General features: G+C 42.9%; 1 long non-coding RNA gene across 1 annotated transcript in view; it reads right to left on the reverse strand.

Annotated features, from left to right (window-relative positions):
• Positions 1 to 1,100: 1,100 nt before the first annotated feature.
• LOC108539658 (uncharacterized) overlaps positions 1,101 to 8,914 on the reverse strand; it is a 10,871-nt gene continuing 3,057 nt past the window's right edge. Inside the window, exons 2-4 of the long non-coding RNA XR_001888449.1 lie at positions 7,648 to 7,800; positions 5,997 to 6,123; positions 1,101 to 3,148 (exon numbers count right to left, since the gene is read on the reverse strand). This is a non-coding gene — a long non-coding RNA (uncharacterized LOC108539658). The remainder of the gene's footprint in view (positions 3,149 to 5,996; positions 6,124 to 7,647; positions 7,801 to 8,914) is intronic.

An 8,914-nucleotide genomic window follows, 5' to 3' on the forward strand; every position in this document is an offset into this window, starting at 1 on the left:
ACTGGGGGCAGAGGCAGCTGAAAATATCTGGAAATTGGAAATGTAACCCAGGAAGTCTAGACAGGAGGGCTCAGAAATTTGGCTGGTTTTAAGATCTTATATGTTCCCAGTTGAGCCCGACTAGATTTACCCAGATGCAGAAGCAAGTGTTAGCACAGACACAACCTTGTGAAGTAGGGAGATAGGCCCAATGTGGTTGTCTACGGCTATGTGGGCAAGGGAACCTAGGACTTCTCTTGTGTCCTGATGGCTTCGGTGATGAAGTGGGCAACTCTACTAATGATACAAGAAAGATTTCTGGGCCAGGCGCAGTGGCTCACACCTGTAATCCCAGTACTTTGGGAGGCCGAGGCGGGTGGATCACGAGGTCAGGAGAGCGAGACCATCCTGGCTAACACAGTGAAACTCCGTCTCTACTAAAAATACAAAAAAAACAAAAACAAAAAAACCTACCTGGGCGTGGTGGCAGGCATCTGTAGTCCCAGCTACTCGGGAGGCTGAGGCAGGAGAATGGCGTGAACCTGGGAGGCGGAGCTTGTAGTGAGCTGAGATCGCGCCACTGCACTCCACGCTGGGCGACAGAGCAAGACTGTCCCAAAACAAAGATTTCTGATCAGATATCCATTCCAAGTAGAACCTAGTTTTAACCATGACCCCAGAAACACTAATCTAGCTCCTCCACTGGGGTTAATACCTCTGGGTAAATCACATCCTTGAGAATGTCCCCAACTAGAATCTGTCGGACCATCAATGCTTAAATATCTTTGACCTTCAAATTCCATAGTTCCAACATTTGCATTATTCACCAGAGTCAACATCTGCAGTCAGAACTTGGTACTTCCAACCTAGATGATACTTCTAATGCCCTGTCAGATGATTCTAGTTAATTTGATATCTCATTGCTTATCAACACCACCCCGTATCTTGGCACCTTGACACAGTGCAACTTTAGGCACCACAGAGCATCCTAATCGTCATCATGTGTGGGCTACCAGGAGAAAATAACCAGGGTTTTAGAGAATGTTAATAGTTAATACAGTCTTTCAAGTCATTTAATGAAACCAATCCTCGGCAAAAAAAAAAAAAGAAAAGAAACCAATCCATCACTGTTTTTTAGCAAAATGTTATGTACTAGGTAGGTAGCCATAGGGTGGTTGTGTCTGTACTGAATATGTACAGATGTTTTTTGTCATACTTCCCTAAACAATACAATAAGTTTTCATAGCATTTATAATACATTAGGTATTACAAGTAATCTAGAGATGATTTAAAGGATACGGGAGGATGTGCCTAGGTTATAAGCAAATACACTGTTTTATATAAAGCACTTGAGCAAAATTATACATTCTCAAGGGGTGCTGGAACCAATCCCTGAGACTACCAGGAAATGACTTTATTCAAGAGAAAACTGAAACTACACAAGGCTTTACCACATTCCTAGTTTCCTTCCAGAGTAAATTCTTTCATGAATCTAAAACACACAAGGACTAATACATACTTTTCCACACTCCTTACAGTCATAAGGTCTGTCACCAGTGGGTCACACCATGTGCCTTCAAAAGACTGGAAGATAAAGGTTTCCCATATTCTGAATATCACTGTGTTTTTCTTAAATGTGAGTTTTTTCATGGTTTATTAACAGTACTGGAAGAATGGAAGGCTTTATCACATTTTTTACATTCATCCAACTTTTCTCTGATGTGAGTCCTTTCATGTCTTTGAAGGGGACTGAGGCAATAAAATACTTTCCCACATTCTTTACATGCATAGGACTTGTCTCCAGTGTGAGTTCCATGTATTTTTAAGTACTTAGAACTACTGAAGGCTTTTCCACATGTTCTGCATTCATAGGGTTTCTCTCCAGTGTGAATCCCTTCATGACTATGAAAGGAACTAAATCAATCAAATGCTTTCCCACATTCCTTACATTCATGAAGTGTGGGTACTTTTATGTTTATGAAAGGCACTGGGATCAGGGAATGTTTTTCTGTATTCCTTACATGTATACACCTGCTCTCCAGTGCGAATTATTTCATGTATTCGAAAGTAACCGGAATAACTAAAGGCTTTCCCACATTGCTTACATTCATAGGGTTTTTCACCAGTGTAAGTCTTTTCATGATTTCGAACAGAACTGGGATATCTAAAGGCTTTGCCACATTGTTTACATATAGAGGGTTTCTCTCCGGTGTGAATTCTTACATGTTTTCGAATGGAACTGGAACCAACCGAAGGCTCTCCCACATGGCTTACATTCACAGGGTTTCTCTCCAGTTTGAGTCCTTTCATGTCTTCTAAATGAATAGGGTGAGTAAAAGGTTTTCCCACATATTTCACATTTATGAGGTCCATCTTCAGTGTGCATTACCATGTGTCTTTGAAAGCTAGTGAGATGAGATAACACTTTCCCACCTTGCTGACATGCATAGGGTTTTTCTCCAGTGTGAGTTCTTTCATGCATTTGAATGTAATTGGAACACTTGGAGGTTTTCCCACGTTGTTTACACCTGAAAGGACTCTCACTGGAGAGAAACCTTATATGTCTATGAAAGGAACTGGGACAACGGAAGGCTTTCCCACATTTATTACATTCATATGGCTTCTCTCCAGTGTGAGTCCTTCCGTGCACTCAAAGGGTAGCGGCATAACCAAAGGATTTACCACATCGTTTACATTCATGAGGTTTCTCTCCAGTGTGAGTTCTTTCATGTGTAAGATATAAATGTAGATTATCAAAAGCCTTCCCACAAAACTCACATTTATAAGGTTCATCTTCATTGTGAATTACCAGGTTTCTTCGAAAGGTTTGAACAGAATGAAGGTTTTTCCACATTTCCTACAATCATGGAGTTTCTTTCCAGTGTGAGGCTTTTCACGTGTTTGAAAGGAGTGGCAAAAGCTGAAGGTTTTCACACACTGCTTATGTGGCTTCTGTGTTCCTGACACTCATATGATTTGTGTCCAGTGTCAGCTCTGATGCAGCAATTAAGAGATGAATGATCCAGGTTGCCTTCTCCACACACACTGCTTTCACATGGTTTGACTCCAGTAAAAGTCTTCTTCACTATACCATGTGGAATAAGGCTGAAGATTTCTTCACATTGACCATCTTTCTTTACCTTCACAGACTCTCTCTACCATAGGACTGCTGTGAGAAATCAGAAGCACAATACAAAGGGTTGATTTATAAATGATTTTATATTCATTAGTATGTATTTGATTTACATATTTTACATTATGATGGAAAGTGTAGGTTTTCTAGCCTGTATGAACAGTGTAAATGTCAATGGACTGAATACTCTGCAAAAGGGCTGCATTACACTTATTATCAAAAGAAATTGACGATGAACATCAATGTTAACACTGGTTCCAAGGCAACTATTTTGAAAACACTGGATATTTATATCTTGTGTAAATATATATTTTTTTGGAAAAAAAATTTTTTGGAGACAGGGTCTCACTCTGTCACCCAGGCTGAAGTGCAGTGGAATGTTCACGATTCATCACACCCTTGACTTCCTGGGTCCAAGTCATCCTCCCACCTTAACATTCCTAGTACCTGGGACCTCAGGCGCATGCCACCATGCCTGGCTAACTTTTATATTTTTGTACAGACGGGGTTTCACCATGTTGCCCAGGCTGGTCTTGAACTCCTGGGCTCAAGCAGTCTGCCTCCCTTGACCTTCCAAAGTGCTGGGATTACAGGTGTGAGCCACCATGCCCAGCCTGGAAAAATTTTTCTAAAAATGAATGAATTTGAAGATGGGCTGCTTCATTTTCTTTGCTTGCTTTTAAATTTTTTTTGTCATTCTAACAATTTTTTTTTTTTTTCTTTTTTGAGACAGAGTCTTGCTCTGTTACTCAGGCTGGAGTACAGTGGCGCAATCTTGGCTCACTGCAACCTCTGCCTCTGGGTTCAAGCCATTCTCCTGCCTCAGCCTCCTGAGTAGCTGGGACTACAGGCGCCCGCCACCACACCCGGCTAATTTTTTGTATTTTTAGTAGAGACAGGGTTTCACTATGTTAACCAGGATGGTCTCGATCACCTGACCTCGTGATCCACCCGCCTCAGCCTCCCAAAGTGCCGGGATTACAGGTGTGAGCCACCGCACCTGGTCCATTCTAACAATATCTTAAGGGACATAGCTCTAGGTTGTAAGTGCATATTACCTTATATTTCTTCTGGAATTATTATTATTATTTTTTTTTTGAGAGAGAGTCTTGCTTTGTCGCCCAGTCTGGAGTGCAGTGGCACGATCTCGGCTCACTGCAAGCTCTGTCTCCCGGGCCCACGCCTTTCTCCTGCCTCAGCCTCCCGACTAGCTGGGATTACAGGTGCCTGCCACCATGCCCGGCTAGTTTTTCTTTTTTGTATTTTTAGTAGAGACGGGGTTTCACCATGTTAGCCAGGATGGTCTCGATCTCCTGACCTCGTGATCCGCCCGCCTCGGCCTCCCAAAGTGCTGGGATTACAGGCTTGAGCCACCGCGCCCGGCCGCTCTTCTGGAATTACTGTACTGATCTTCAGTGATCTGGTCTTTACATTTTAGGAATAAAATTTAGACCCATAAAAGTCGTAAGTTATTACAAAATTATAGAAAAATTATTAGATTCTATGTTCATGGCTGATTTATTCACCAAAGTTTAGTTGAACCTTGGCCAACATGGGTTTGAACTGCACAGTCCACTCATGCACATTTTCATCAGCTCTTGCCATCCCTAAGAGCAAGACCAAGCCCTCCTTTTGCTCAGGTTACTCAATGTGAAGACAAGGAAGAACATCTTGATAATCCACTTTTACTTACTAAAGTCAATATATCTTCTCTTCTAATTTTTTTGATAACCTTTTCCAAAGAAAAATTTTATTGTAAGAATACAGTACATACAATATACCAAACAGGCTTGGCATGGTAGCTCATGCCTGTAATCCCTGCAATTTGGGATGCTAGGGAGGGGGAAAGCTTGAGGCCAGGAGTTCAAGACCCCTCTACCTTACAAAAAAATTTGTACAAAAAGTAGCTGGGGATGGTGGCACTCGCCTGTAGACCTAGCAAGTCTATGTCTAAGAGACACTGTCTTAAACATATATATATATACAGACACACACATTTTTTTTTTTTTTTTTGAGACAACGTCTCACTCTGTCACCTAGGCTGGAGTGCAGTGGTGTGATCTTGGCTCACTGCAACCTCCCCCTCCCAGGTTCAAGTGATTTTCATGTCTCAGCCTCCCAAGTAGCTGGGATTACAGGTGCCTACCACCACACCCAGCTAAGTTTTGTATTTTTAATAGAGATGGGGTTTCATCGTGGTGGCCAGGCTGGTCTTGAACGCCTGACCTCAAGTGATTCACCTGCCTTGGCCTTCCAAAGTGCTGGGATTACAGGCTTGAGCCACTGCGCCCAGCCACACACATTTATTAGTTTTTATTTTTTTCATACAGGGACTCACTCTGTTGCCCAGGCTAAAGTGTAGTGGTGCAATCATGGTTTACCACAAGCTCAACCTTCCTGATTCAAGCAAACCGACTGCCTCAGCCTTCTGAATAGCTAGGAACACAGGTGTGCCACCATGCCTGGCTAATTTTTTAATTTTTTATACAGATAGGATTATCACTTCATTGCTACAGCTGGTCTCAAAATCGTGAACTCAAGCAATCCTCCCGCCTCAGCCTCCCAAAGTACTGGAATTACAGGTGTGAGCCCCCACACCTGGCCATATATATGTATATAGATATATATCAAACATAAAATATGTGTTAATAGACTTTGTTATCAATAAAGCTCTGGTCTACAGTAGTCTATTAGTAGTTAACTTTTTAGGGACTCTAAATTCACAGGCATCTGATTGACTGTGTGAATGATCAGAGTCTCTAGCCCCCACTTTGTTCAAGGGTCTACTGTATTGCCTACCATGTTCCAAATCATTGAGCAGTGGAGATGACCAGGAAACACTTGTTCTGTAATTGACTAAGTGAAGAAATGATGTCATCCTTACCTACAGACATCAGGTTCCTGAAGGTTTCCCGCATCACATCTCTGTAGAGAGTCTTCTGGGAAGGACCCAGCAAAGCCCACTCCTGCTATGTGAAGTTCACAGCCACATCCTCAAAGGTCACTGAGTTCTGAAACATCCCACATATGCAGAGGAGGAAGGTTCAGACTGACAGCACTAGGAATCTACACTCACTTTAGAGGAAGTTCACACAATGCTATAGACTCCAAACATTTATTCAATGACTTGGTCAGCCTCTTCTGTCTACACTCACTTTCTCCATCACAGCAATTCTGATGCTACTGAATATATTCAGTAAAGTAACAGCCAACAGGGACACGCCTCTCACTGGTGATTTCAGAGACTGAGATATGCTGCCTGGATCACCTCTAGTGTCTCTCTGTATAGTGGGTCAGTACTACCTCTCATGAGAAAGTCTCAAACATAACTGCATAGTCTTACATGTTTATTTAGAAAGTTGAACTTTTAATGGTATCTAGGGGCTAGATTTAGGAAGACCTGCACCAACATAACATGGGGTTGTGTGTGCCTTAACTACTTATGCAAACAATATGGTATTTGCCTAATTCCCATTTTCCCTCAGAGTTTGAGATTTTCAGCTGAAGCAGTGTACCTAATCAGCCCTTGCTAGCTGTGAATAATTTCCCCTTCCAAAACTCATAATGCAATTTGGTCCCCAATGTGTCAGTACTGAAAGCAGGGCCTTGAAGAGGTCATGAGGACTCTGCCTCATGAATGGATTAATCCACTGATGAACTGAAGAGGTAATGAATTAATGGGTTATCCTACAAATAAGACTTGTGGCCTTGTAAGAAGAGAAACAGACCAGAGTTAGCACAATCAGCCCCCTTGCCTAGTGATCTCCACTGCCTCAGATAGTAAAGAGCAAGAAGCTTTCACCAGATGTACCCCATTTGCCCTTGGATTTCCAAACTTTGAGAATTGTACAAAATAGGTATTTTTTATATATTAACCCAAATTCAGGGGTGTTTTTTGTTTGTTTTGAAACAGTCTTGCTGTGTTGCACAGGCTGGAATGCAGTGGGGCAAGCTTGGCTCACTGCAGCCTCAACCTCCCAGTTCAAGTAATTCTCCTGCCTCAGCCTCCCAAGTAGCTGGGATTACAGGCATGCACCACCATGCCAGCTTTGTTTTTGTATTTCAGTAGAGACGGGGTTCCACCACGTTGGCTGGGCTGTTCACAAACTCCTGGCCTCAAATGATCCACCTGCCTCAGCCTCCCAAAGTGTTGGGATTACAGGCATGAGCCACCATGCCCAGCCAGATTTCAGGTATTCTATTACAACTAACAGAAAACAGAGCCATGATAAAATACTCTGGACACAGAGTCTGTAATGAGTGACCCTGGCAGATAACATTTCACATGTTTCATCACCACATGTTATTTGGGGGACAGAGCCCATCCTGTGCGATTACAATAAAAGAGAACATCTGTACAAGAAGTCCTGAAGGGAGTGCTAAATATGGAAAGAAAAGACCATTACCAGCCACCACAAAAGCACACTTAGGTTCACAGACCAGTGACACTGTAAAACAACTACACAAACAAGTCTGCATAATAACCAGCTAACAACATGACAGGATCAAGTCTACACATATAAATAAATACTAACCTTGACTGTAAGCAGGCTAAATACCCCAATTAAGAGGCACAGTGGCAACCTGGATAAAGAAGCAAGATCCAATGGTATGCTGTCTTCAAGAGACCCATCTCAGACGCAGTGACACCCGTAGGCTCGAAGTAAAGGGATGGAGAAAAATCTACCCTGTAAACAGAAAACAGAAAAAAGCAAAAGGACACGGTTTGGATTTGAATCTCCACCCACATCTCATGTCAAATTCTAATTCCCAATATTGGAGGTGGGGCCTGGTGGGAGGTGATTGGATGGTGGTACTTCATGAATGGTTCAGCACAATCCCTGTGGTACTGTTCTTGTGATAGTAAGTTCTTGTGAGAACTGGTCATTTAAAAGTCTGTGGCACCTTGCCCTGCTCTCTCTTGTTCCTCCTCTGGCCATGTGAAGTGCGGCTCCCCCTTTGCCTTCCACCATGATTGTCAGTTTCCTGAGGCCTCCCCAGAAGCTGAGCAGATGCCATCCTTCCTGTACCATGCTTCCTATACAGTCTGCAGAATCATGGGCCAATTCAACCTTTTTTTTTTTTTTTTTTTTTTTGAGACAGAGTCTCGCTCTGTCGCCCAGGCTGGAGTGCAGTGGCCAGATCTCAGCTCACTGCAAGCTCTGCCTCCCGGGTTTACACCATTCTCCTGCCTCAGCCTCCCGAGTAGCTGGGACTACAGGCGCCTGCCACCTCACCTGGCTAATTTTTTTTAAATTTTTTAGTAGAGACGGGGTTTCACCGGGTTAGCCAGGATGGTCTCGATCTCCTGACCTCGTGATCCGCCCGTCTCGGCCTCCCAAAGTGCTGGGATTACAGGCTTGAGCCACCACGCCTGGCCTCAACCTCTTTTCTTTATAAATTATCCAGTCTCAGGTATTTCTTTATCATACTGCAAGAATGGAGTAATACAAGAAAATTGTACTAAGAAGTAGGGCATTGCTATCAAGATATCTGAAAATGTGGAATTGGCTTTGGAACTTAACAGGCAGAGGTTGGAAGAGTGTGGAGGGCTCAGAAGACAACAGGAAGATGAGGGAGTTTGGGGACTTTCTAGAGGCTTGCTGAATGGTTGTGACCAAAATGCTGATAGTGATACAGACAATCAAGTTCACGCTGAGGTAGTCTCAGATGGAAAGGACAATACTTACAAGTATTTATTGGGAACCGAAGCAGAGGTCACTTTTGCTTTGCCTCAGCAAAGAGCTTGGCTGCACTGTGCCTCTGCCCTAGGGATCTGTGGACTTTTTTTTTTTTTTTTTT

The sequence above is a fragment of the Rhinopithecus bieti genome, unplaced genomic scaffold (genome assembly GCF_001698545.2).
Source record: "Rhinopithecus bieti isolate Rb0 unplaced genomic scaffold, ASM169854v2 scaffold_15296, whole genome shotgun sequence".
In the NCBI taxonomy this organism is placed as follows: domain Eukaryota; kingdom Metazoa; phylum Chordata; class Mammalia; order Primates; family Cercopithecidae; genus Rhinopithecus; species Rhinopithecus bieti.